This window comes from Hyperolius riggenbachi, chromosome 8, assembly GCF_040937935.1.
Source record: "Hyperolius riggenbachi isolate aHypRig1 chromosome 8, aHypRig1.pri, whole genome shotgun sequence".
In the NCBI taxonomy this organism is placed as follows: Eukaryota; Metazoa; Chordata; class Amphibia; order Anura; family Hyperoliidae; genus Hyperolius; species Hyperolius riggenbachi.
In genome coordinates, this window is record NC_090653.1 from 243209243 (window position 1) to 243224667 (window position 15425).

At 44.9% G+C, this 15425-nt stretch overlaps 1 protein-coding gene across 1 annotated transcript in view; it reads left to right on the forward strand.

The window, feature by feature from the left end:
• PTPA (protein phosphatase 2 phosphatase activator) overlaps positions 1-15425 on the forward strand; it is a 148742-nt gene that overhangs the window by 12867 nt on the left and 120450 nt on the right. The window lies entirely within an intron of this gene.

Genomic DNA, 15425 nt, shown 5'->3' on the forward strand with positions numbered 1-15425 from the left:
CCCATGCGGATTTACCCGCGATTTCGCATGCGATTTCGCATGGCAAGGAGCCAGGCGAATTTAACCATGTCACTGCCTGTGTAAAATTCCATTGCCTTTCATGCGAAATCGCGGGGAAAGCCGCATGACAAAGCCGCATGCGATTTCCCTATTGAATGCATTAGCGGCGATTCGCCCGCATTCCTGCCGCACGCGAAATCTGACGACCCTGTCGTGCAGATTTTTCCCGCACCGAAAAACGCCGCCGCCGCCGCACAAGTGGAAACAGCCCTATCCACTAACATTGGGTATGCGAATCCGCATGCAGTGCCCGCATGCGGATTCGCTATAGTGGAAACGAGCCCTTAAAACCTGATATTTGCTTAGTGTAAACCTTGCTTGAACCCTGCCTTATACAGTAGTTAGGATGTAAAATACAGCACTGTTTCCTTATAGCACTGAATACAGCATGCTGTATCCAATTATGTGGGTGTGTACTGCCACCACGTGGCCAAATGTGTTGAAGCAGTTCAACTACTGTTTAATGCCTGATATATGGAAAACAAAAGTTTGCTTTCTTAACCCTCCTGGCGGTTTGCAAAAAATCCGCCAGGGGGCAGCAAACTCATTTTTAAAAAAAATTTTTTTTTTCTTTTCATGTAGCGAGACAAAGTCTCGCTACATGATAGCCGCAGCTCAGCGGCATCCCCCCAGCCCCTCCGATCGCCGCCGGCGATCGGAGATCAGGAGATCCCGTTCAAAGAACGGGATCTCCTGGAGGGCTTCCCCCGTCGCCATGGCGACGGGCGGCATGACGTCACCGACGTCATCGACGTCGTGACGTCATTGGGAGTCCCGGCCTACCCCTTAGCGCTGCCTGGCACTGATTGGCCAGGCAGCGCACGGGGTCTGGGGGGGGGGGGGGGCGGCGCGGCGAGCGGAGGCACCTAATCGGTGCGGAGCGGCGGCGATCAGACTGCACACGCAGCTAGCAAAGTGCTAGCTGCGTGTTGCAAAACAAAAAGTGTACAAATCGGCCCAGCAGGGCCTGAGAAATCCCCCTGCGCGGCATAGCCCGTGCTCAGCACGGGCTTACCGCCAGGGAGGTTAAAACGGAAAGAATTTGAGATAATTCGGGTTGGAGTGAGCTCTGAGATGTCTCCCAGAGCATCACTGCTGAATATATGCAAATTAACCATTGTTGCCTTTAGAAGCTAAACACACCTCCAGAACAGCTGGAATGCAATGATGTGTCAGCTTGTTAATTTGTACAGAGCCATAATAATCCAACATCCATACAGACTGTTTCGGATTGTTTGATCCTCATCAGTGCATGGCATAGATTAATTTGGCTCTATGGAGTAGGGCTTGAAACACCGAGAGGTACAGACTAACCAGCAAGCTCATGGTGAACCAGAACTCATTGGAGTGTGTAAGGAGCTTATATGCCTGATATATGATTCTCCAGGATAGAGGATCATTTGAGAACATAAGGGATCCTGTAAACCTGTGTAGGAGCAAGGACTACTTACCATTTGCCTGCGCAGGACTCTATTGTGGATGGGAAAGTGAGCGTAGCTACACGTGGCGAGGGCTGCGCAGGCGCAGTGGCCCGCCGACTCCCGGTCAGTGTAAAATGAAACTAAGCCACGCCGAGACAACAGAGCATCGTAGGGGACCGGCACAGGACCGGGTGGCTGCGGGGGGCTGGTCGAAGCACTAGGTAAGTGAAACTCTTTTTCCTTCGTTCAGTTTAGGTTTACTTTAAAAGGAAATAAATATGGCAGCTTCCATGCCCTTCTGTTTAGTTGTCCTTCAAGATCAGCAGAGCACAAGGGCACAGGCTTTTGTACAGTCTTGTACGTCCTAACCTTAGTTGATATCAGGATTGCAGTGGGAGTGTCTGCTCTGCTAGTTGATTGGTGAGAGGGGACGGGCATTTGGAGGAGGTTTTTTATTTTCTGTGTTTGGCTCACAGGCTGTCCTGTGTGAGTTTGGTACTCTGCGGCTCTCTTGAAATAGAGTAAGGCTAGGAACACACTTATCAGAAACGCTAGCATTGCGGAAAACAGCTTTTTTGCCTGAAATGGTAGTCAGCGGGGCTGCATCAAAAAACGCATATGCAGTTTTGTATAAGTTTTCTAACATGCATTTTTAAAAACGCTGGCTTTGTTGCATGAGTTTCAAAAAGTGCATAAAAAACGCACATAATGAAAGTCAATGGTAATGCAATGTAAAGCATTTTGTATGCCTTTTTCATGCGTTTTTTTAATTGTTTTCTGATGTATTTCTGCTTCCTGTTGTCCTAGTGATTAAAATAAATGCAACAGGGAAACGCATGGAAAAGGCACATGCGTTTTTGTATATGCAAACCGCAAACGCGTTAAAACGCTAGAAAACCGCATATGCGGGAAAAAACTTAAATACGCTAAAAACGCAATACAAACAAATAAACGCACTTGACAGAAAATGCAACCTTTCACGCACAGCCTTGTGTGCTCCCAGCCTCAACAGGGTCACTCTCTTGGCTGTCATGTGGTAGGGATGTCACGCTGACCGCAGTGGCTGAGCAGAATTGCTAATATTTTGCCAGGTTAACTGATCTACATATAAATGGTTTTCAACTGCGGTTTTTCATTTAGAAGGCCGCATCCACAGTATAAGTGCCTTTCTGAGCGCTTTGTGATTTATTAGTTCTTTCTGAGCGCTTCTTAAAAATTTCTCCCATTCACTTTCAATAAAATTGCGGTAAAAATCACAGTGATCGCGTACGCGAAAAATCTTGGTGATTTTTACTGCGATTTTTTTTTTTTTTTTTTTTTTTTTATTTTTTATTTTATTTTTTTTTAATGAAAGTGAATGGGAGAAATTTTTAAAAAGCTATAATCTATTGTGAAGCACTCAGAAAACCGCTTATAATGTGGATCCGGCCTAAGGGCCCATACACACCTAAAATCGCTAAACGCAAACGCTAAGCGATTTTCTGGTGTTTTTCCTAGCGATTTCCCAGTGTTTTTCCACTGTATAGAAAGCGTGGTACTTATCCGTTAGCCGGGCGCATCCGGCAGGTGGCGCTAATTACTATTCCCCCTTCAGGCCGACATGGATAGTAGGGAAAAATGTAACTCTGGTGGAGTTTTGTCGCCATCCGGCTAACGGATAAGAACCGAAAGCGTTTTTCCAGCGATTAGCGTTTTTGTGATTTCTAGTTCAATTTAGCCTGCAGAATCGCTCCACAATCGCTCAGAAGACGCTGCAGGCAACGCGTTTGCGTTTCAGCAAAACGCTTAGATGAGAACACTTCCATATACTTTCATTGTACACACGTTTTTCAAATCGCTAGTGATTTTCAGCAATGCTGAAATCGCGCTGAAAATGCACAAGTGTGAATGAGCCCTAAGGGCCCGTTTTCACTTGAGCGGGAATCGCGCGATTCCCACTCAAGGCAAACCGCTAGCGGATTTTGAAAAAACGCTACAGCATGTAACACATGGCAGTGTTCTCACTGTCGTGTTTGCGGTTAGCGTTACCCGCAAACGTGTTACATGCAGCGGTTTGCCGGCGATTAGCATTTAGGGATCCCGATTAGCATGCATAGCATCGCTACTCGCGAACGCTCCGATATTTTTCTGCACTAATCGCGGGAAAATCACTCCTGCAAAACGTTTTGCGATTTTTAGATGTGAACGGGCCCTTAGAGTGCTTCTAGTATAAAAGACAGAGCATGTCCTAATACTGCAGGATCGGGGAGTCTCTGGGTTAATTACTTATTATTACTGATCAGCTGTAATTCATTACACAGGTGATGCTTCGCCCCTCATCCTGGCAATGAGCTGGGGGCAAATCTCTGCAATGCAGGTGGGGGTGGGCAGAGCTGAAATGACAGGCTCTGTCTTTTACACTCTTAGAGGGCCTAGTGCACACCGAGCGCGTCTTTCAGCATTTTTGCAGCCGCTTGCGGCTGCGGATACGCTTGGTTAATGTATCTCAATGGGGTGGTTCACACCGGAGCGGGAGGCGTTTTGCTGAAACGCATACTCCCGGGGTGAGGCATTTTTTGGATTGCGGCGGCGTTTCTGCCTCCAATGTGAAGTATAGGAAAACCGCAAACCGCTCTGAAAAACGGCAGTTCAGAGCGGTTTTGCAGGCGGTTTTATTACAGAAGCTGTTCAGTAACAGCTTTACTGTAACAATATCTGAAATCTACTACACCAAAAACGCTTCCCAAAACCGCAAAATGCTAGCTGAAACGCTACACAAAAAGAAGAAAACGCATTTCAAAATCTGCTAGCATTTTGCGGATCTGCTAGCAGGTTTGGGTGTGCACCAGGCCTAAAGGAATTATCAGGCTTTTTAAATGAAAATAAGTGCTACTTAGCTGGGGCTTCGTCCAGCCGCAATCTCCCAGCATGTCCCTCGCCACAGCTCTGCAGTCAGCCGTTGGCCGCCGTTGCCTCCTGGTCCCCGGCGATGACGTCAGGCCGACCTCCAGCCGTTCTGGCGGGCCTATGCATATGACCCCGTTGGCGCACTCTGCTGCAGGGTCATATATTTTTCATTTTTGCTGTTGAGATGTGGTAGGAGTATTGCAACCCTACCACAATGCAAAACGCAAGTGTAAAACCGGCCTTCATGAACTAGTCAATCAGCATGGCAGATTTTTTTCATAGATATGATCGCAAATCATGTATCATGTAGTGCATGTATTGCTTCCCACCAATTTTAGGGGGAAGCCAATGAACATACCCTCTTTCCCTGAAGATAAGACCTACCCTGAAAATAAGCCCTAGCTGGAATTTTGAGCATGCTTGAAATATAAGCCCTACCCCGAAATTAAGCCCTAGCGGAAGTTAGAGGAGGAAGAGGCAGCCAGTAAGTGGGGACACAGTGGTGCAGTGCCATTGGGCACTGATCCTGTCATCCCAGCACACAGCAAGGTTATCAGCTGTGTGCAGGGAAGACAGGGCAGGTACCTGATCAGTACAGTAGCATACTTTCAAATCCAGTAACGGCACAGTACAAAGGAACAGGAAAAGTTCTGCTGAGAGACACTTCCCAATACAAATATAAGACATCCCTGAAAATAAGCTCTAGCAGTTCGAGGAAACCGGAGTACCCGGAGGAAACCCACGCAGACACGGCAAGAACATACAAACTCCTTGCAGATGTTGATTAAACCGGGGACCCAGCGTTGCAAGGCGAGAACGCTAACCACTATGCCACCGTGCTGCCCATCAGTTGCTGTATAATGGAACCAATCGCAGTGCTCGGTAATATGGCCCCGATGTTCAAATGATAAAGGAAAACTGAAGTGAGATGGATATGGAGGCTGCCATATTTATTTTCTTTTAAGTAATACCAGTTGCCTGGCAGTCCTGCTGATCCTCTGCCTCTACTACTTTTAGTCACAGATCCTGAATAAGCATATGCAGAAACAGGTGTTTCTGACGTTATTGTCAGATCTGACTACCTCTCCCATGTAGTTTGAGAGTTCACCTACAATCTTGCTCATAGTATTCAATGTCCTGCTGATCCTCAGCCTCTAATAGCCACAGACCCTGTTCAAGCATGCAGCAGATCAGGTGTTTCTGACATTATTGTCAGATCTGTCAAGATTAGCTGCATGCTAGTTTTTGGTGTGATTTAGACACTACTGGAACCAAATAGATCAGTAGGACTGCCAGTCAACTGGTATTGTTTAAAAGGAAATAAATAAGGCATCCTCTATGTTCTTTTCACTTCAGTTGTCCATTAAAAGGTTATTTCCCATGAAAATGTTTTATTAATAGATATATTGTACCTTGGGGCAATCAGACAAAAATAGTGTTTTTAATTTTGATAGTTCAGCTCCTTAGCCATCTCAAGACTGGTAATCTTGCCCTTGATTGATAAAGTTTGGACACCCCTGTTAATGCAAAGTACTGTTTAATGTAGTTCTTTGCTCTTGTTTGCTATGTTTTGCTGCAGAGCCTTACTGGCTCATTCCTTTGGCTCCATCTTGTGGCACAATTGAGAACTGCACTTCAGGGAGGCTCTGATTGCTGGAGACAAGATTGTGTGCTGTTGACTTGATGCTCAAGAGCCAACCAGATGGCTGCAGGTCCTTGAATTAATTCCTGACATATCACTTGGCCCTGAGCTGTTTTGAAAAGCCCGTTTGTGATAACATTTTACCTTTTTTTAAGAGCCGCGGGAGATTTCGCAGAAATGACTTCGCTAAACGCACGGCCTTGTCTTGGTTTGGTTATAGCACTGAAGTGCGTCAGTTGCATAAAGCAAATTAATAAATGCTGGGTACTCCATACAATCCAAAGCAGTCTTTTATGTGGTATTTACTGCCTTGTGTTTCTTGCTGTACATTTATCATTACTTCAGCTTCTACGTAGCACCAAAGCATCAGAGTTCTAGTTCTGGGCTGCAAGCCAATCTGAGGGGAAAACAAACATATGAGATAATGATTTGTATGTGCAGTACAGATAATAAATAGAACATTAGTAGCAAAGAAAGAAAAAGTCTCATGATGGTTTCCAGTACAGGAAGAGTTAAAACACTTGAGTTGTTTTTTATGCAAAAGAGCTTCTCTGAGCTATTCGACCCACTTGCTCGAACTCATTCTGTTTTCTAAATGGCTTAAACAGCTAAAAAACAGTGAGAGGGCTGGTGCACACCAGAGCAGTTCTGAAGCGTTTTTTAAAACGCATGCAGGCGGAAAACCGCTTGGCTAATGCAAGTGAATGGGCTGGTGCACACCATGGCAGGTCATTTTTTTATACAAACGCAAACTCAGGGCTGCAGCAGTTTTTAGATTTCGGAGGCATTTCTGCCTCAATTTTAAAGTATAGGAAAGTGGAAAAACGCTCTGAAAAACCCTAGATCAGATCGGTTTTCCAGGCGTTTTTGTTACAGAAGCTGTTCCGTAACAGCTTTACAGTAACTATTTGTAATCTGCTACACAAAAACGCTCCAAAAAAACGCTAGGCATGTATAGAAAACATGCCTAGAATAGCTCTGAAATCTGCTTCAAAAACCTCTAGTGTTTTGCAGATCTGCTAGAGCAGTGGTCCTCAAACTAAGGTCTGCAGGCCGAATGCGGCCCCCTGAGGCTTTTTTACTGGCCCCCCACAAATAAAATATATTACTTTATAGATGCGGTCAGCTACATCTTTAAATATTGGTGGTCCACATATGGAATAGCAGTGCTGGCACCACCCATCCACATGGAAGCCAGAAAGCAGTAATTTGCTGGTTTCCAATCAAATTCCCCATCAGGTGACACTGCTGTCCAATTGGACTTCAGGTTGTCACCTTGGTATGCTTCACTATCTGGCCTGCAAAGAAATAATTTTATGTATACTCCGCCCCCCCATCAGTCTGAAGTATGTTGACCCGGCCCTCGACCCAAAACGTTTGGGGACCCCTGTGCTAGAGATTTTTGGTGTGCACTGGGCCAGAGACGGCTTGAGATAAGCTTTTACTGCAGGAAAGTTCAAAGGTTCATTTGATCTGTTTTGTTTCACAGCTTTTAAGTACAGAGTGTTGTTTCTAAACTGCAAATATGACAGAATGATGAAATGTTATAAATAAAGCTGTATAACTGAAACAATAAATGAGACACTTTTCTTTGCTACTAATGTTCTATTAATTATCCATGCTAAACATATTCATGATGTCATCCGTTTAATTTTGCTTCAGTGTCACTTTAGGTTTTTAAACATAACATAAAACTGTGGGTCTTCTAAAAGTCATTTTTAGGAGTAGGAGAATAGAATGTTTATCTTATCCGCTTATTTTCATTTAAAGAGACTCTGCAACAAAAAAAAAACCCTCTGAGGGATACTTACCTTGGTAGGGGGAAGCCTCAGGGTCCCAGTGAGGCTTCCCCGTCCTCTGCAGCTTGGGGGAATCCAGCACTGACTCGCCCGAAAGTCCTTCGACAAGGGTGCGCAGGCGCGAGTAATATTTACCGCTCCACGTTCCTGCGCAGGGCGCACTAGCGGCTCTTTGTTCGGGTAAGGAGGAAATGGCCGAACCCGATTGTATCCGCTCTACTGTGCAGGCGCAAAGGACTCATGCCTGCGCTGTAGAGCAGATACGATCGGGTTCGGCTATTTCCGCCTTAACCCGAACAGAGAGCCACTAGTGCGCCCTGGGCAGGTTTGTGGTAGGTAAATATTTACGTCACCGCTGTTCAGGGGGCTGGAGTGCTGGATTGCCCCGACACCAAGGTAAGTACCCCCAGGGGACATTTTATTTTTTTGATACAGGGTCTCTTTAATACAGCCTGTCCCGTGTCTCAGAGTGCTGAAATACATGAACTATTGACCAATTTATTTATTCCCTTCTCTCAAAAGCCCAGTTATCTATGAGGAAAGTATGATTATGGCTGTAATTCTTTATCAGTGAAGGACAGCTGCCAGTTGCATAGCTGAATATTAACTCCTTCAGGGCTGGTGTACACCACGAGCGCTTCTGAGCACTTTTAAAAATGCTAGCGCTTTGGCTAATGTATTTGAATGGGATGGATCACACCAGAGCGATGTGATTTTCTCCCAAACGCAAATGCGGGTCCTGCAGCATTTTTGCTGATTTCTGAGGCGATTCATGTTAAGTATCATGAAACTCATGTTAAAGAAATACTATCGATTCACATATTTTTTTTCAATTGGCACAGGAATTATTTGGGAAGTGCTGCTAAGTACTGGTGTATACATTTTAGTAGCAACTTCTTTGTTTACTGTTCTCAAAATACATTCAAACTTTACTGACGCCAAAACTGACGGCTGACTGAGCCATGAGGAGAGGGGAAATTCCCCTCACACTTGATCAGTTAACTCTATGTGTAACTCTGTGTGTGACAGAGAAGAGAGCTCCCAACAGCTGAAGCTCCTGTGTCTTGTATTTCTGACTGACGTGTCTGAAGAGAGCAGAGGAAATGTAACTAATTGTAACAGCTTTTCATACTGTTTTTCCTTTGAGTTTGAGATGTTTGATATTTGCTTTCTGTAGTCTGATATGCAACTCTGGCTGTGCATTGAAGCAGACACCCCTTCTGCAATTGATTTGTCCCAATATAGTTAAATCCTACCCTCAATAAATTACAGTTTTTGCCTCTGATATTTAACATGAAAAGTAGGAAAATGTTTACACAGCTACTTAGACATTATTTGCACACTGTCATTTTAGAACACTTGGGTATCGATAGTATTCCTTTAAGTATAGGAAAGTGGAAAACCACTCTGAAAAAGTGCTAGAATAGAGCGATTTTCCAAGCATTTTTGTTACAGAAGCTGTTCAGTTCCAGCTCTACTGTAACAAAAATAAATAAACACTACACCAAAATGCTCCAAAAATCGCTAGGCAAGATTAGAAAATCTGCTCTGAAAAATCACTTCAAAAAGCTCTGAGCGTTTGTGATTCCGCTAGTGCTTTTTGGTGTGTATTGACCCTCAGACAAAAAAAATTAGTACTAAAGGTGCCCATACACTCGTCAGATTGGCAGCAGATAGATAAGAAATGCATCTGATGGTCTATCTGATGCGTTTTTAGAACATTTTTTACCAGGATAGAATTCCAATAGATTTCAGTTTGAAATCTATTGAAATTCGATCTGATGGCATTTTTTGTCATCAGATTTCCATTAAAGCCAATGCAAAATGATAAGCAATCTCATCAGATCGACCTAAATTTTCCACCCTTCCAGTTCGATGGAAAACCATTGAAATCGATCGAAATCGGCCATCGATTGGCCAACCGATTTGCAATCAATCGATCGAGTTGGATCGATCGGTCGGCCAGAAAATCGGCTGAGTGTATGGGCCCCTTAATGCTATTGCCTCAGGGAGAGAAGTGTTGCTTGCTAGATGGGGATGTTGTATGCTCTCATTGTGCTGAAGTGAGCAGATTTCCATATGAACAGGTCCCCATCAATTGTGTCAAACCATTTGTGCGCCACCCTTATCCAAATCTGTTATGCTAGCTAGTTCACCAACCACTCGGCAACCACACGGATCATGTAACCCTGTGTGATTTAGGCCCTACTAAGGGAAAATCACACTAAAAACATGGCACTGGCTGGCTTTCCAAAAAATCTAGCATCCAGCATTTTAGTGAAATGAGAGCACACTCCCTGTTGAGGAGAAAAGACACTCCTTCTGTTCAGCAGTATACACTGCAAAAATCAATAGCTAACAATTCTCTTCTATACCAGGAGAATTGCTATGGAGACACAAGTCAAGGACCCTAAGAATGAACCATAACGTGTTTTTCTTTTGTTTTGCTGGTTTATGAAATTTATTTGTTCAGTGTGCCCCTTATGGCTACACACACACACACTTACTCACTCACTCACTCACCAGGGCTGTGGAGTCGGTCCAAAAATCCTCCGACTCCGACTCCTCAGTTTAGGATTCCACCGACTCCGACTCCGACTCCTCTAATTTGCATATTACAATTTTGTTGATTAAAAGTATGTAACATGAAATTCGTCTCTTAACTGCCAACGCTTAGGAATTTTACAAGACAACTGAAGTGAGAAGGATATGTAGACTACTATATTTATTCCCTTTAGACTAAAACTAGTCCTTGGTAAGAGTACTTGTAAAAGGTACAAACCGGAACAAAGAACATCTATCAGGCCCTAGCCTAGGCAATGTAAGAGTGGGTACATGTAAGAATGATGTGCAGGTACTCTGCAGGGGAAGGAGGAGATTGTAAACAGACAACACCTCTGTGTTCAATGTGCACAGCATTCTCAGTGGATTCCCTGCAGCTCTGTGGGGAGTGCATATGTAGAGTATAGTACTACTGTGTAACAAAGTAAACCTGAGACAGATGAAATTAAAGTTTTATACATACCTGGGGCTTCCTCCAGCCGCCTTCAGGATAATCAGTCCCTCGTTGTCCTCCTCCACCACCTGGATCTTCTGCAATGAGTCCAGGTACTTGAGCCAGTCGGGCGTAGTGCGCATGCACACACTCCACCGCCAGGAGCATACTACACCTGTGCAGCACTATTGCGCAGGTGCAGAATGTTCCTGGCTGTGGGAGCGGCATGCGGCCAGACAGTGCTGACTGACTGAATTACCAGGACTCATAGCAGAAGATCCGGGTGGTGGAGGACAGCGAGGGACTGATTAGCCTGAAGGGGGCTGGAGGAAGCCCCAGGTATGTATAAAACTTTACTTTTCATCCGTCTCAGTTACCCTTTAATTTGTAGTCCCCAAACCAAATTTTAATAACATATCACATTATTTGATTTCATCAGCAAAGGGAGTGCATACATTTGCATAAATCAGCATCAATGCAGAATTATTTCCATCTCGTTGACCATCTCTATTAGTGACACAGCTACACATCAGGCTTTATTCTTACAGCATAGATGTTATTTAGTATATATGTTACGGCCAGAACCCGAAGTTTGGCCAGAACTAGAAGTGGCCGGCCAATGTGCGAACTGGCCGCTGCGCTGCGGCCAATGTGAGAAATGCAACAATTCCTGTAAGGTTAATGGGATGTTGTGGCCTCAGCGCAGCGGGCAAATGTATCACACATCTTACTTTATTCAATGACATTAAGCCGCCCGGCTTTTTCTCTGCCTCTCTCCTCCCCCCCCCCCCCCCCGCCTCTCTCTCCTCCCCCCGCCTCTCTCTCTCTTCTTCTCTTATGGGCAGCCGGGCGGGGACACGCGTGTCCCTCCGGAGTCGTTCGTCGCGGCAGGGGAATCCTGCCGTTCTTGCAGAGCGGGTGCTGGCAGAAGCAATGTCTGCAGCCTCCCCGCTCTGCTCTCCTGCCGCGAGGAACGACTCTCGGGGACACGCGTGTCCCCGCCCGGCTGCCCATAAGAGAAGGAAGAGAGAGAGGCGAGGGGAGGAGAGAGAGGCGAGGGGAAGAGAGAAAGCGGGGAAAAAGCCGGTCGGCTTAATGTCATTGAATAAAGTAAGATGTGTGATACATTTGCCCGCTGCGCTGCGGCCACAACATCCCATTAACTTTACAGGAATTGTTGCATTTCTCACATTGGCCGCAGCGCAGCGGCCAGTTCGCACATTGGCCGGCCAGAACCCGAAGTGGCCGGCCACTTCTAGTTCTGGCCAAACTTCGGGTTCTGGCCGTAACATATATAAGAGATTCCTGTGTACACATCATATATACAGTCACAATCAGATATGTATATCTGACCTTAAAAATACGGGGACTGCTTTATTGAAGCAGCACAAGTAACTCATTTTGATTGGTTTATTTCATTTTTGTGGACTAAGCACAGCTATTACTGTATATATACTGTATATATATACATTATTTTTAATGACTATTATCTGAGAAATAGAACATTTTATCATATTTTCTATTTTAATTACAGTTACAAATTCATTAGGAGTCGGAGTCAGTGCATTTTTTCCCGACTCCGACTCCAGGCACCCAAAATTGCCCGACTCCACGACTCCGACTCCGACTCCACAGCCCTGTCACTCACACACACTCTTTCTTTCACTCACTCACTCGCTCACTCACTCACTCACACATACACACATACACACACATACACACACACACACACACACACACACACACACACACACACACACACACACCCCACCCCACACCCCCCCCCCACACACACACACCACACCCACACACACACTCCCTTTCACACTCATACATACACACATACTCTCCCTCTCTCTCACACACGCGCACGCATACACACGCGCACACTTCTGAGAGTGTGAGTATACTATGTTCATACCCGAGCTGGGGTTCAGAAACACATACTTGCATAAGGAAAGGGAAATCTCTCTATTCTAATGAGCTTGTGCAGGTGCAGTATGGCTCAGCTCATGCCTGAAGAGGAAAGCGGCACCCATCAGATAACCGATAAGCTCTTGTTGGTAATCTTTGGAGGGCCCTCGCTCAGTGACAGAAGACCAGACAACAGCGAGGGAAGCCTCATTGGGATCCAGACCAGGGGTGTAACTAGAGTAACGGGGGGCCCAGAACTGTGGGGGGCTTCAACTACTAACCTTGCCTTCCTCCCATACAGGGGACTGTACTTCATATCAGATGTTTTAGTGGCTACACTTGTTATGGGTGTGAAGATCATGATGGCCACACTTGTTTTATGACCCTTGTGAAATGGGCCCCTAGGCAGTGAAGGGCACCAAGGGGAGGGAAGGGATGTGAACATTAGGGGACCCCCAAAGTTTTGCAGGTGATCCCTGTGAAATGTTCTTTTACTGAGCATTCTAAAGCTAGTGGAAAAGATATCTGGTCTCCCAGAATTTCTGGGGGGCATAATAAATAGCCTTGGCTAAGTGTCAGTGGTAGGGCATGGCTGCATACCAATATATAACAATCTATAGTTATAGGAAATGTTTCTGATGCTGAAACCAGGATAATGAACGTAAAAGTGGGTATCCTAATTCACTGCATTCTACTATATATTCTTTTGGTTCCTCTTTAATACAGAAACATCATTATTGGAGATAAAAGGATGAGTCCTGGACATTCATTGCTGCACTGGACAAATATCTGGGCAGGCAAGTCTGAGTACTGTTGCCATGGCTGCAAAGAAGGACAATTTGATCTTTCTGTTGGTACAGGAAATCCATATCTGGCTGCAGATTGGAAGGCTCTGGGAAGATGCTAGCATTGACTGATGCTTTAGCTGCTCGGAGATGACCACTGTAGTGCTTTCAGCAGTTATTGACTGGCATTTTCTAGTGACTTCATGGGGAGACATTCTTGCACACTACATGCGTTTCTGATTTTTTTTTTTTTGATTTTTTTTTATACGATCCGATTTGAGATTCCGATTAAAAAAAAAAAAGTACTGCATGCTGCTACTTTTTTTTTATTTTTTTTAATTAGAATAAAAAATCGGGTTGTATAAAAAAATTGGAATCGCATGTAGCGTGCGAGGGGCCCAATAGACATGCAGATCGCTAGACAAGATGTTTGGCTAGTAAACAGTGTGATTGTTGATTATGGCATCTCTGGAAATGTTGGGTTATAAAATATTTTTAGTTGTTGGGATTTATGGACTAACCGCCAGTAACATTTATTACGGTTTCTTCTGCCAGCAAGTGTACTGCATATTACGTTATTAGCGTGTTCGGCGGTACGTGGCTATTGGGGAATGTTGCTACGGTAATGCGCTTTGTGCTATTTGCGTAGCTTAAACTACCATAGTAACGCTTGCTTTAATCATGTACTGCAGGTCACCCTAATAGCATAAGGTGCGGTACATTGCTGCCGGTACTACCGGTAATACTGCTATGCGCAGGCAGCGCACAAGAATATCACCAGAGGTTAGTGCATCAACCTTATTAATTGATTTGTGGTTCTTCCTCCTTACTTAAGGTGCCTGTTAATGGTACAGTCTCCTGAACGACCGTACAGTTGATCGGATAACAATGGAGCCAGTCAACAACCATCGCTCCATCAATCTGAATTTCGGAAGAATTCTTATAGTCTGATCGTATTGTTTATTATTGTCTCCTTGGTTGGTGGGCCAAAAAGATTGTTTCCGATCGATCATGATGATTGGGTCAGACAGTCAGAAATGTGATTCTCTGTCCATCTTTCTCTCACTCTGTCCTCTGCTTCAAGGGTGATAAATATGTTTCTTGTTGTTTTGTTTTTTATTCCTATGATGGGCAATAGCAGCATGTGCCTTCTGTCATGATGCTGCTGCTATCATGGCAACACCCTGTATACACATAAGGCTTGGAATTCAGCACCAAAACCACACATGTGCAGGAGTTCAGCAGCTATGAATGGTAGGGTGGAGGCACAGTTGATCTTTGAAATAACCAGAATAGGTACCCTAATAAAGCTGCGACTACCCTGTCCACTAACACTCCTTATCATTGCCTAGTCTGCACCTAATCTTCACTAATCAATAGTAGGTGGGTAGGAGGCGCCCAAGGATACAAACCATTAAAAAAAAAACATTTTAAAAGGAGTGGCAAGTGTTGGCCTGCCTCTCCAATTGATAGTTCCAGTTTATTCAGCTGTAAAAAGGTAGAACAACGCATTTCATGGAGCGCAGCCTGATTCTTCAGGTCAGTTAAACCATGCCAGTATCGCTGGTTTAGCCAGATATGAGCACCTCCTGAGGTTTTTCTACCTACTAGATAGAAAGATCTCTCTCACTAATACTCACTTTTAATTATCTTCTTTGGCTTCCTGACTGCCATCACTCCATCCTCCTAAGCCTCAGGGCTCCAGTGCTGGCTCCCCTGCCACCACAGCCGACAAGAATGTCAGCTGTGGCGTAGACTCAGGGCCCGTTTCCACTAGAGCGAATCCGCATGTGTTGTCTGCATGCGGATTCGCATAACCAATACAAGTGGATGGCCCTGTTTCCAGCCTGCAGAATTCGCCTGCGTGTGGAATGCAGGCGATTCGCAGGCTATGTATTTGATAGGGAAAACGCACTTGCGTTT